At 34.3% G+C, this 13,767-nt stretch overlaps 1 long non-coding RNA gene across 1 annotated transcript; it reads left to right on the top strand.

The window, feature by feature from the left end:
• The first annotated feature begins 5,970 nt into the window (after positions 1-5,970).
• LOC132625818 (uncharacterized) lies at positions 5,971-11,121 on the top strand. Its single transcript, XR_009577001.1, has 2 exons — positions 5,971-9,406; positions 10,677-11,121. It is a non-coding gene; the product is annotated as an uncharacterized LOC132625818 (long non-coding RNA).
• The last annotated feature ends 2,646 nt before the right edge of the window (positions 11,122-13,767 follow it).

The following is a 13,767-nucleotide window of genomic DNA, read 5'->3' on the forward strand; positions in this document are numbered from 1 at the left end:
GTTTGGATCCCCTGGACTTGGCAATGTTTCTTGTAAAGAAAGAGTAGATCTGTTCTAGTAGCTTCAGTGTTATCCTGGATATCTCTTTCCTCTAGGATTTGAATTCTATTTTCCCATTCCTCAACCTTCTTGTGAGCATCCCCTATAGTTATTCTAGACCAGCCGCTGAGCTTTTTACTCATAATTTTCAGTTTCTGTTGTAATCTCCACATTGGGTTACCAATGATATTGGTATTCCAAGTTTGCTTAACCAAATCCATGAAATCCTTCTGCTCAGTCCAGAAGTTTAGAAACCTGAAGTAACTAACAAAATAAAAGTGATTAGAATGACATTTAAACAGAAGAGGTCTGTGATCCGAACCTGTTTTCACTAAATGCCTCACATAGATACTTTGGAAATTTTGATCCCACTGGTTGTTTATCATGATTCTGTCCAACCTTTTCCAAATCCTCTTTCTTGGCCCTCTATTATTGCACCAGGTAAGTTTTGGCCCCACGAAGCCCGCATCGGCCATCCCACAATTATCCATACAGCTGATAAAGTCAAAACTCTTGGAAGCTCTATGAGGTTTACCACCCAGTTTCTCATCGGGATCCACTATAACATTGAAGTCTCCTGCAATGCACCAAGGATCTGTAATATTCTTATTGATATCCTCAAGGCTCTCCCAGAGATCTTTCCTTTAGGCTTTAGAACATTTAGCATAAACACTGGATATATAGTACTTTTCATTGCTAGCAGTATCATTGAATCTTATAGTAATTTGTTGTTCATCGTTAGCTATAACAGTAGCCAAATAATGGACAGTCCAAAAACACCAAATTTTACCATTATCGTTAGAAACACAATGTTGAAAGACAAGAAATCTCTTATAACCTTCAATTTTGTCTTTACTAACCATAGGTTCCATAATAGCCACAAACTGACTTTTATTCATTTTGACCAGATTTCTCAACCTGTGAATCGCTTTTCTTTTTTTTGATCTAACCCCCCTAATGTTCCATATAATAGCACAAATCATATAAACATAAGAGGGTAGATTTATTTTGAAATTCCTTCCTTCTTTTGGATTTTCTCCTGCTTTTGCCTTTTCCTTTCTTTAAAGGCGAGGCTCCAGCCTGTTCAAATCCTTCAAGAGTATTGTCAATATGTTCTTGAAAAGGTTCAGGTAATTCTTGTTCGAAAAGTCTTGGTGAGTTCACATCACCAGGTTTGTCTTTTGTTTCTTCTCCCCTGTCTTTCTTATCGATGATAGTGTTATTGATTTCATCTCCATTTCCGTTATTTAAATCCACAAATAGCTGAATACCCGGTTGATTCCTGACGTAAGTGTCAACACTAGAGTTTATGAAGCCAACTTCTTCCAACCCCCGTGAACTACTGTCCTGTTTTTCCTCTTCTTGCGAATCAGCGACATATTCTTCAGTTGCACTGTTAGAGTTCTTGTCGATTTCATTAGCGTCCTTTTCATCCTGTAAATTGTTAGTATTACTAACTTGTTAAAAGTCCTCATTCTCCTCTGTCTCTTTATTAATTTCCGAGTGTTGATGTCTCTCCTCAAAGCTGGTCGTGTTATACATATTATCAGTGGTATAAAGTTGCCCTTCAGTAGCATTTTCTATCTTATTTTCCCCATTTCCAACTGATCTGTTGCTGATTCTTTTCCAAGCAGCAGTGACCTTAATCTTGTTCCTCTTCTTTGGAGGCTTTTTTTTCCTCTTCCTCTTGATCCTATCCAGCTTTTCTTTCAACACAGACCCACTCTTGGCCTCGGTATAATTCTTTGGCTTGTTGGCCACAACAATAGACTGTTCCATTCTCGTATCTGTGGTTTCTTGCGGCTTATCTAGCCCTTGCTTCTCCGCTGCAGTTTGCATTTCCTGCTGATTATTTTCTACAACATTATCATCATCAACACTTTCCTCAACCTGTACCTTATTGTTCTGCATTATCTTCCTATTTTCTTTGTTAACCAGCTCCTCAACTTTCTTTTTTTCAACCCTTCTACACTGCAATATAGAATGTCCTAAAATTCTGCAATGAGTACAAAATTTTGGTACATTCTCATATTCGATCTTTTGGTAGAAACCTTTTCGAGGGCAATTTTCATCCTCCGTTCCAACAAAAATATAATTTAACTTGGTCTTGGTTAAGCTTACCTCCACTCTCACTTTGGCCATGCTTGGTCTGGTTCGATTTTCTGTTGCAGCATCCATGGTGAGTGGAGTTCCTATTGGGGCTACTACTTGTTTAACATAATTCCAGGTGTGCAAATGGAAAGGCAAACCAGGTAACAATACCCAAGCAGGGATTATCGGAGAGTCCTCATCGGGTTTGAACTCCGATGTCCATTTTTCCAACCACATTACTTGTTCATCAATTTCAATGGATCTTTTATACCACACAGCCTTAAAATCTTCCTCCATCGAGAAATTAAGAAAGACAGTTCGGTAGTCATAAACGCCGATAGTAGCTTTACCTTTGACAGTAATTTTCTCCGCGAATCTTGCTCGAAGTTTCTCTATTTGTGGTCTGGTTCTAATGAATTTTCCAACAAGTGTAAATCTGCATTCGTTATACATCACTCCGTAGTAATCTTTTGAGTTGAATAGAACCGCTACTACTCTGTTGTGATTTGTGAATTCAGCTTTAACATCGGGGTTCCCAAATCGATTTGGGTTCTGGGTAGCAGGGGTCTGGATTGCTTTAGCATAGTTGGAATTGGATGGGGATTTTTCGGTGGATGTGTTCGTAGTGTTGTTGGCATCTGTAAAGAGCTGCTCATGCGCCGTTTCCGGCGCCGTTATCGTCCCCATGGGGACGGAGTGTGTGGTTCAGGCGCTGTAACGTTAACTTTTGACAAATGGGTTTTTAGATAGAAGGGAGAGCTTCTCTCTCTTAAAGTCTAATGTGAATTACTTAATATGGACAAACCATCTTTTTGAACTTATAATCTTCCAACTTAACAAAACTTAGGCAAAAATTCCTCTTAGACCAGTTGAGAAACTTCGTTTTTCACGTGATTTGTTGATAACACTCATATGTATGTAATTCAAAGAATCTTATTATGTCTTTGTTCAATTGCTTTATTAGTGCACATGTGCACATGAAATTAACAACTCTACATTTTGACAGAAATTAATGACTAGGTGAGTTTCCTGGAAGTTACTACTGCAAAGCAACAGTAGTATATTTTCTTTGCTTTGCGCTATATATACCTCATCATATTATATCAAAAGTGGGAAGATCCAAAGTGCAAAGTTGAAATACTAAAATGCCCCTCAAATATTGAATGGCCATTTTCGCCCTTAACATAAAACTATTTTTATAATCTCTTTTTTTTTTCTTTCCAAAAACTGAACTTCCCACGTCATAACTCTCATTTAGTGCGGCCTATATTCAATGTTTTGAACTTTAATCTTCCAGTACATATCCTAATGGTACAACTTATCTCAACTTTAAAATGAGGCTTAATGCGTTACTCATAACTCCATTTAGGGGTGTACAAAGTAAACCGATAATCCGCACCAAATCGATAAACCGAGTCAAATCGAGAAAAAAACCCGATAAGTGGTTTGGTTTGACTTGGTTTGGTGTTGAAAAAAAAAACAGTTTTAGCTAAAAAAATCAAACCGAACCAAACCGACCCGACATTACATGTATTCAATTTTTAAAATATTTATACATAAAAATATTTATTTGTAATTTAATTTATAAATATTTCTTAATTTTTTCATAGTTTTTTTATCTATTATCATATTATTCAAGCTTGAACTTAGAATTTTGAATGTGAATAAGTTTTATACCCTATGGATATTAGTAACTCATATGAAGTCCAACCCAAAATCAACTCAACACTAATACTAATAAAAGAAATTCAATTTACCACTAGGAATGACAATAATATTGGATATCTATTCTTTAGTTGTGTATAATTGGTTTAGAGAGTGAAAATACATAACTTAAGTTTTTTTTTCTTGTCATGTAATTAATTTTTATTAACCGTACTTATTTAGCATGACTTATTATTTTTAGATTATGGGCATTTTCTTTATGGCTTATTTAGCAATAGTTATTTTAACTGATTTTATTATCTTTATTGAATATTTTAATACCATGTCCTCACTCTTCTCACATTTTGTGTTATTTTCTTATGAAACGCCTTAATTACATAGTTGTATCTTACTAGGACTAAAGAAATATTTGAAGTAAAAGTTATATGTTTTGTATCAAGACTATTCCGGAAAAAACCGGAATAACCCGAGAAAATCCGAGGTTGAAAACCCCGAATTTTATTGGTTTGGTTTGGTTTGGTGTATAAATTTAAGAACCCGATGCAATTGGTTTGGTTTCGTGTTTAAAAAATTCGAACCAACCCGGTCCATGTACACCCCTAACTCCATTCAATACTTCTATTTCTAACATTCGAAACTGATAACTCCATTAGCTCAGGGGTAGATTTATGTTAATGCTTAATAAATTTTGTCAAGACTCTATAGATATTAAGAAAATTCACTAAATATTTTATTGTGAACCTAATTATTATTGTATAGTATGTAGGAATCATAAACTTTAAATTCTAATTCTGTTGATTGTCTGAAAGGTGAAATATATAAGGAGAGACGATGTGGAAAAGGAAATAAAGGAAAAATTATTGTTGAAAAAGTGATCAAGAAACGTAAAGCAAAGGAGTGAATTACTGGAAAGTGGTCTCTCATGTCATCATTTGTCAAAAGCAAACCTTTGGAACTGACAGCAACATATAACCAGTATCAATCAATGGCAGAGGGTATATTTGCACTATTTCTGTAGTGGCAAGGGTATACATGTATTACTTTTTTAACGAGCGATATATCTATTATTTGAGGAGTATATTTGTACCTATTCCTAAAAATAAAAATCAACCCATTTGAAGGACAAAAATCAAAGGCCAACCCATTTGAAAGGAAACCCGTGCAATTAAATGAAAAGAAACAAGCTGGAAACAACATTTAACTAAGCAACAGACCCAAATAAAAAAGGTGGAAACTTTAACCATAAGTAGCAAAACAAAAGCTTAACCCAGCTCAAAAAAGCAAGCTGAAAAACCCATTAATCACCAAGCTGAGAGTAAAATCAAGATGAAAAAGATAAAGTTACCTTCGTCAAAGCTTGACCCATATCTGAAAACTTACTGCTATCAACAGTACATTCTCTCTTCTCTTTATTTTGTTTGTTTCAATTCTCCACACAATTTTCTTTCTTTAGAGATATGCTTGTAGCTTTCCACCTGGTGGGTTGTTTAGATATTTCGGTACAACGTCAAATTAATCTTAGAAATAACAGTCTCCTTTTTTTGTTTGGTTCTGAAATAATAGTCTTCATGGAATAAGTCTAAATTTTACTGAAAGTGACTAGGTAACCTTCTTGGAATTGACTACTCCAAAGCTACAGTAGTAAATTTTTCTTTCTGCTATATATAACTCTTTATTATTGAATAGAGGAGCAGAGCAAAAATTTCTTGATTTCTTCTCTACCAACTTAATTTTTATAATTTTTAGTACAGAAATGAGTTATCAAAAACTTGCATTGTTTCTGCTATATATAGCCTTTTTCTGTCAACTTGTTTCCTCTTCATCCTTACCTCATTTATGCCCCAAAAATCAAGCCCTTTCTCTTCTTCAATTCAAGCACACATTTACCATAAATCCTTCTGCTTCTGATTTTTGTTTTGATAGTATAAACCGCCAATGGATTAATTCATATCCGAAAAACACTATCATGGAACAAGAGCACAGATTGTTGCTCATGGTATGGAGTTTGTTGTGAGGAGTTGACTGGACAAGTGATTGAGCTTAACCTCACTTGCAGCCAACTTCAAGGCAAGCTTCATTCTAACAATAGCCTCTTTCAACTCTCCAATCTCAAAAGGATTGAATTGTCTTATAATAATTTTTCCGAGTCGCTCGTTTCGCCTAAATTTGGTGAGTTTTCTAGTTTGACACAACTTGATTTGTCGAATTCAGGTTTTTCTGGTCTAATTCCTTCTCTAATCTCTCATCTTTATAAATTATATATTCTTCGTATACGGAATTTTGATCCACCTAGGCTTAGATTAGGACCTCATAATTTTGAATTGCTCTTGACCCAATTAAGAGAGCTTGACCTTACCTATGTGAAGATATCTTCCACCATTCCTCTAAATTTCTCTTCTTTTTTAACAACTCTACTTCTTTCGGACACACAGTTATTTGGTATATTGCCCGAAAGAGTTTTTCACATTTCTGACTTGAAATCTCTTTATTTATCATCGAATCCCCAGCTCACTGTTGGGTTTCCCACAACTAAATGGAATAGCAGTGCATCTCTCATGGAGTTAGGTCTCAGTGGTGTGAATTTTACTGGTAGGATACCTGAATCATTTAGCTATTTATCTTCATTGCAAATATTGTGGTTGAGATCTTCCAATCTCACAGGGCCCTTTCCTAAACCTATACGGAATCTCACCAGCATTGAACTATTACATCTTGGGGGAAACAACTTGAATGGCCAAATTGAGTGTTTATCTTGTAATCAAAGTTGGACCAAATTACGGTCCGTAAAAAGCTGGACCATTTTCAGAATGTCCAGTAAAACACCTCTTTAATTACGATCACTGGTACGAGCCGTAATTCATTTTACGGTCGGTAATTCTGGTCATAATTTTCCATGTCAAATTTTCAGAATTCAAAGTGGATTTGAAGCCTTTTTACGGACCGGGATACGGTCCGTAATCTGTTTTAAGGCCTATAACTTTGGGCGTAAAACTTGATCTCCTGAACTACAGCAAATATTTCAACTCCAACATCCTCCATCTGATTTTCTAAGTCACGAGGTGTTACAATAGATTGATCTTTATTCAAACTATTTTTTTGTAGACTAGGGGCAAGGTTCCATGTCCCCTTCTAGTCAATGTAAGTTTATCTGATTAATCTAACATGGTAGGGATCAAGCCAGACTCCCCACACTAGGCTCACAACCTAATGGTGATGGCTTAATATAAAATAAAAATAAAAGTCTTTTATTGTTCAAGAAGTAATGTGGAAAGCCTTGGGCCAATCACTTGAAAGGTTATATTTCTGTCAACCATCAAAGGATTAACGAAATCCCTCTCATTTTCGATCAGAAATTTCGAATTCAAATATTAAAAATAAAGAAAACTTTTTGTAGGGAGCAATGCTATTTTTAATGAACCTTACGCGATGTGAATTTGAATGAACTGAGCCAATTGATGAAGACTACCGGATAATTACCAAAAAGGGCAATTTAAAGAACTTTAGCCAACACACTAAAAAAATTCACCCGTCCAATTGTAATAGATTGTAACCGCCCTAGTATATTTAGTGTATCACAAATGTATAATAAGTACATAACTACATACTAATTATATAATGATTATAATTATTAAATTTTTATTTTTTATATAGTGGTTGTTATTGAACTGCTGCTTTTGAAGTACAAAATTTAAACAAAATCTATATGTTTGTGTCTTGATCCAAATCCCCGGATGATGGCTAGACAAGACAAAAGGAATGTCGTAGCAAAGATACCTTTTATACATGGTATTATTGATTGAAAAAAAAAAAATCATAGTATTCTCACATGTACACCAATCTTTAATTACAAGATGATTAATCGTACATAAAGCCAAAATATCCCAGTATCATCCATATGATGTGTATGTGATACAAAGTTATAATTTTAAGTAATTGCAGTACTAAGGCTGAAATGAGTTATGAATAGATTTAGCGACGAATTTTGCTATTTAGTCTAAAGAAGCTGGAAATGATGGAAGAAGATCTCTCCAGGTTTTCCAACAGTTACAGATTCTTTTTGGACTATCAAATTTTTCTTCCTTTACTTCTTTTATTTTTTAACCTTTTTGTCTGTTTTCTGGTAGGTTTTGTTTTTATCTTTGGATCTTTTATTTGCTAGTACTAGTACTATTAATTACCAGGAAAAAATTTGTAGTACCAATCTAATTAGTAATTCTTAAAAATTTCTTGTCTGAATTGTTCAGTCTTTTTCATAGGAACCATCGTCCTTTTGCCGTTACTGATACCGTTTCTTCTTATTCACGTGTTACAATGCCATGTAAAAATGTCTTATCTTTTTTTGTTGTTTTTTTTGTTTTCTTGTGAGTTGGATAGATGCTTTAAGCGTTCAGCTCTGAATTTCTTTTAGCCACCCCTTTTCATGATAATGTTTTACAGTTTTAGACCAATTATTATCTAGAATTTTCTCTTTATTCACAGTCACCGCTATATTTTGAACGAAAGTTCACTATCATATGTGGTATTTAACCCCCATATATAGCTAAAAATGGATTCAAAGATTATTAATCGATGCTTACCTGATCAGCTCGTCCCAGTAAAATGTTTTATCCCCCAATTTTCCCTTTGTTGCATTTATTCATTTTTTTTTCTTGAGAGAAGTCAGTATAAAGTATAAAGCCTTTTCATTACTGACTAATGGAGTAATTACTACCAACTTTTGTCAATATTAATATGTGGGGAAATTTCATGGTTTTCCTCTTCTCCCTTTTTTTTTTTTTTAAATGTAATTTCTAACCAACCAGGTGTAGGCCTGAGTTGTTGGGGGTTTGGCTTTAACCCCTACCTTATTTATTCATAAAAGATTATACAAGAAGGGGGACTTGGTGCCAAAAACCTTCTAGCCGAGCAAAAACCCATATGCAATTACTATACAAGACTAATGCAAAAAGCATACTCTAAAATTGCATATGGGGGGCGCAGGGCAGGGGGAGGGGGTGGGGAAGTGAGGACCGCTCTGATCTATACAGAAATTGCCCTCCTCTATCTAGATCTCATAGTGGTTCAAAATACCAACCAGAGTATTTACATGCTTTACATCTAAAGGAGGCTGAATGAGCAAGTCCATTCTCAAAGGTCCTCTAGCATTCTCTGGCAAATCATCTTCTCGAAGGAATATACTGTCTTCAGCCACATTCAAAGCTGCTTTCTTTGCCAAATTGTCTGCTACAACATTTGCTTCTCTATAGCAATGCTTGATGTCAATTTGTTGAATGATCTTTTGAGCTGCCTCTATTGTCTTCCTGGTCCTCCAAGGTGGAGTGGTATTTCCTTTTGAGCATGTTCACTATAACTAGTGAATCCATTTCAAGTATTAACCGAGGTTGCGGCTGCTGTTCATTATACCAATTGATTCTATGCATTGCAGCTTGTAATTCACAGGAATTGTTAGTGGAGAATTGGATGTGTTTAGCAAATGCCTTAACCATTCTTCCATTTCCCTTCCTTAACAATTCCCCAAATACCAGATGCTCTGCTTCTTCCCATAGTGCTGCCATCAGTATTCAGCTTCCATGAATCACCTTCTGGTTCATCCTAATATATCATCATGCTGGTGAGTTTTTCCTTGTAGTTTTCAGCTTTTTGACAGGTTGTTGCCCAGTTCCAGTTGTTATTCACTTTGTTGAATCTTTTAGAAATAGCAGCCTGCACATTAAACAAAATTAAGTTAAGACATTCTATTTATTGTGTTTGTTTTGTTACTATACCTCTTGTCACATCTTGCACTCTATAGTTGCCATAGAATATAGCATGGTCTGGTGAAATAGGGTTCACGCACATATTCTGTGCGTGAAATAGGGTGCCTTTTTTTTCTTTTCTTTTTTTAAGCTATTAAAATCACATTTTTTTCATACTTTGGGCAAAGATTAGTCATGTTTTAAAACCCCGAAATATCAATATGTTATATAGAACTTAATATATTTTTTTGCGTACAATAACGTTGGCTCATTACATCAAGTATACCTAAACGTTTGGATCGTCATTTTAGGGGTTGTAGAGTGCCCCGAAGTAAGTTTTGTTTGCTTGGAAACTTGTCATCTTTGTTCTTTGAAAATCAAACTCAAAATTAAGTTTTTTTCCGTACTTTAACCGAAGATTAGTTACGTTTTAAAATACTGGAATATAAATATTTTATATAGAACTTCATCTGGTTTTAGCGTAAAATAATGTCGGTTCATTACATCAAGTATACATATATGATTGGATCGTCGTTTTAGGGGTTGTAAAGTACCTCGAAGTAAGTTTGGAAACTTGTTATCTTTAATTTTTTTTTCGTACTTTGACTGAAGATTAGTCACGTTTTAAAACTTCGGAATATAAATATTTTATATAGAACTTAATATTTTTTTAGCGTACAATAATATCGGCTCATTACATCAGGTATACATATGCCTCTTCACTCACGTAAATAAAAAATAAGGACATGAGCATAGGTAGAAAACTAGTTGTAAATTGTTGAAACTTTAAATGGTCATAACTTTGCGCTCGGATATCCGATTTATGCGAATTTTTTTTTTAAACTAGGGTATTTTTTCGATATCTACGCGGACAAACGGCCGTATACTTGATGTAATGAGCCGACGTTATTGTACGCAAAAAAATATATTAAGTTCTATATAACATATTGATATTTCGGGATTTTGAAACATGACTAATCTTTGCCCAAAGTATGAAAAAAACGTGATTTTGATAGCTTAAAAAAGAAAAGAAAAAAAAAGGCACCCTGTTTCACGCATAGATTCTGCGCGTGAACCCTACTTTGGTTCTTTTTTTTTTTAATGGGTTAGTTTGGTTCCATAATTATTTTTTTTTGGTTAAAAAAGTTCCGAACCTAGCATTTTGTGATGCATTGGCACAAGAAAGTGCAAGAAATCCACCAAGTTTGAGCAGCATTGGGAGTCATTTATATGGAAGTAGCAACAACAACATGAGTTTAGGGGGTCTCTCGAAAATAAATTCACAAATTTCATCAGATCGCAAAGATGTACTTCATTTCAAAGGCAACAACAACAACATGAAGAATATCGCTAGTGGCGGAGCCCACCACCATCATCACAATCACACTACAACATTGTGTATCTATAGCTACAAAGTACATTGTAGCTAATTATGAAAATTTTCATGGCTAAACACTTTAGCCACAACTTTTTGTTCCGTAGCATTCGTAGCAAAATATAGCGTAGCTAAAAGTTAGCTGCAAACTTTACATGATCCGTGGCTAAGGACTAATATTTATTGTTATAGAATGTTTTTGTGTTGTAGCTGTAATGGTAAACCTTCTGCCACAAAAAATATACTTATAGCAAGTGATTTTATTCTTTTGCCACGCCAAACAAAATTTGTAGCTATCTTCAAATTTTAGCCACAAGGTATTGTATTGCGTAGCAAACTATTTAATTTATTTTTCACACAAACTCAAATTTTGTGGCCATTTTTACAGTCTAGTCTCGTGGCAATTGTACTGATATTTAGTTACGAATCAAGGAATTCATAGCTATAATTTGAAGTATTTGCCACAAACATTTTTAAATTGTAGCTAAGAATCTATACTTTTAGCCATGAAATATATAAAATTATAGCTAAACTGTTTCTTCATTTGCTACGAAAAGTGAAATTTTATAGCGCAATTATTTATATTTAGCTGCACATTCAACAATTTCATCATTACAAATTATAGAATTTTCCACAAGCGTTGTTAGTAACAAGAATTTTATAAACGAAGTCATTTTTTTAATTCCAAAAGATGTTTCAAGTTACATATAATTGTATCTTTTAATTTCATCATAGTCAAAATATACAGTTTTTTTGCGCTAGGAAAATATACAGTTTTTTTGCATAGCTTTGTTTGAGTCCAAAGCTACATAGTCTTCCCCTTTCTCTCCTTCCACGATCTTCAACTGCACCTTAGCTTTATCAACATCTGTCTTAGTTTTGCACTTATATGCTCTCATTCCACAAATCTTCCTGTTAATAATGGTAAATTATTTTAGCACTAGGAAGCAAAAACAACTAATTATATGTATGTGTACGTAGAATGTCAAGCCAAAAAACTTAATTCTATTACTAAAAAATTTAACAGAGAAAAAGAAAAAATGCAAAGCAACAAAAACGGTAAACAAACCTGTAGACTTTTTAAATTTCTTAAAAGGATCTTCTCCCCAATATTGTAATGCCACGTTGTTGCAATCGACAAACTATGGCTTCTGTCAGCATTATTACAACTTTAAAATCTTCAAAATCCCTCTCACTACTAATAAAAAATAAGGCACAATATTAATAAAATTGCTGGAATAAGACTGAACTCAAAAACTTAAATCGTGTAAGCCGGGATCTAAAAATCGTAAAATATAAAGGTATAAGCATACTTTGAATATAAAAGCGCTCCTTTTTTTTTTTAATCTTTTTCATTGTTCACTTTTCGGAACATAAACCTAGAAATTCTCACGAACTAGTGGTCATTGGGCGATCTAGGGCTTTAAATTGATGTGCTTTTATCAGTGGAAAGAGAAATCAATTGTTGAAGAAGGGTACTTGAAAGTGGGGAATGGTATGCGGCTGCCGTAGGGATTTAGGTTTGAGAAATCCTCTTCGGCCAATTGGCCTTTAATTTGTGTTTCCTTTTACCTTTCTATAGTGTAACGAAAGTATATAACAAAGAAAATTACCTAACGCAAAATAATGATAATAAATATATACTTTACTTGAGAAGATTTGTGAAAGAAGCCACTTTCAAGTTTCAATTGGGAATAAGACCACTCAATTTCTTTTTAATTATTTTTTGGTATTAGGGTTTAGAAAAAAGAGAATGAGGTATATTTCATAATTTTAAAAAGTTTGGAGGTTTTAAGTTATACACTTAAGTCCCTGATGACTTGTAATAAAACATACAAAGCCCCTCTCTCTTTCTCCTAAATAATGCATAAGTCCCCTTCTCTCTCTTCACTCTCTTCTCTATCAAGACCATCCTCTCCAGTCGATTTTTCTTCTCTCTAGAGCCCAGAAGCTCTTCAATCATCGACCTCAGGTGTGTTAATTAATTTTGCATCAGTGGCGAAGCATTTTAGGATCCATAGTGCCTATTTAAAAGTATGGTTTGATTAATTATTTTTCGATCTTGATAAAAACCTAGTGTTCATAAAGTTCTGTTTTTTTTCAAAACCTTTGAAGTTTTGCCTTTTTTCCCATCAAAATGTGTGTTATTTATACTTATTTTACTTGTTTCGATCTTTCTTTTGTGTTTTTGCTTTTTGTAAATTATGCTCTATTAATATACTTTTGGTCGATTATTCTTATTCCCTATCTGAAAAACAGGCAAAATAAAGTCCCTATTTGAGGATGGTTCAGATACAACCGCTACGTCCCCGTTCAGGATGGTTCAGATACAGTTGAGAGTTGAGAGTGATGGTTCTTATATCGTGGTTCAACAAAGTTTATATTGTTTATATGTAGATCGTATAGATGCCTAGGTGTAGAGGAAGAAGAGGAAAAATACTCCCCCGTTCTAGTGATATGGTTCGAGCCTGTTCTACTATGGATCGTATGGAAAAAAAAAAGAGATGAAGAAGTTAGCCGAGATGTAAAAAGAAAAAGAAGTGCAGAAGCTGAGAGTGAGTCCTACTCAGACCACATTGATGAGTGTAGTGTTGATGGTGATGAAGGAGATAGAGTTGATAGTAAAGTTGAGAATGATGGTTATGTATCTAAGAATGGAGGTGTTTGATCAAGAAAGATAATGGAGGGGTTTGATCAAGAAAAGAGACAATGGAAGAGTTTGTTCGAGAAAAAAGACAATGGAGGAGTTTAAACTTTTGGTCGATTTTATATAGGGAAGGATGTATTGTTAAGGTTGTAAATTTAAGAATTTTTTGCTTTATTACCGTTGTAGAGAAATTTGTGGGCCGTCAGTTGAAATAA

Source organism: Lycium barbarum, chromosome 2, assembly GCF_019175385.1.
Source record: "Lycium barbarum isolate Lr01 chromosome 2, ASM1917538v2, whole genome shotgun sequence".
In the NCBI taxonomy this organism is placed as follows: Eukaryota; Viridiplantae; Streptophyta; class Magnoliopsida; order Solanales; family Solanaceae; genus Lycium; species Lycium barbarum.